The following is an 809-nucleotide window of genomic DNA, read 5'->3' as shown; positions in this document are numbered from 1 at the left end:
ACATTATACACTAGGCTTACAGTTCAAAAGTTTGGGGTTAGTAAGATTATTTTTTGGGAAAAAAAATAAAGAAAGTAATTGCCTACTTTTATTCAGCAAGGATGCATTACATTAATCAAAAGTGACAGTTAAGATAATGTTACAAAAGCTTTCTATGTACTTTCTAAAAGCTTTAAAACATTAATAATAATCAGAAATGTTTTTTGAGCATATTATTCCCTCAGGTAGATTACATGTTTGAAGCGGAAGCGACCAGACGGCAGAGGATGTTCGCAAATCAAACAATGATTTGTCTCAAAACAGTGATTAAAAAAAGCTGTGATTGGATGATGACAGGTGTCGGTGATCATTCTCAAGTGTCGTGGTCAGCACTGCTGCTGTTGCTGTTGTATCAGTCAGTGGTTTATCAGCTTGTCAAAAAACGGGACACGGGAGGTCACGCACGGGACAAATAAATTAGGCCCAAAATGCGGGACGTCCCGCCTAATTCGGGACAGTTGGCAACCTTAGTGACAGTATCATCCTAAACCAGCAACCCTTCGCTCAACACCACCATCTACAGGCCGATGAGTGTACAGTCACTAAATGTGCACATAAATGAATTTATTTTATACCCCCCCCCCCCCCATGGATGAAATTCTACGAAACTTAGCATACCCCCAGAGGATGTCAAGTTAATCATACACATGAAATATGGTGCAGTTCTGAACATCTCAACTGAAGATAGGGGCGATTAAAGCAGAATAATATTGCATTTTCATTTTTTATGGGAGGGAATCACAAATGAGTGATTATGGGCTAGGTTGATG

Source organism: Abramis brama, assembly GCF_963993115.1.
Source record: "Abramis brama genome assembly, chromosome: 18".
NCBI classification, from domain to species: Eukaryota; Metazoa; Chordata; class Actinopteri; order Cypriniformes; family Leuciscidae; genus Abramis; species Abramis brama.
The sequence above is the reverse complement of the archived record's forward strand: the minus strand, read 5'-3'. Positions refer to the sequence as shown.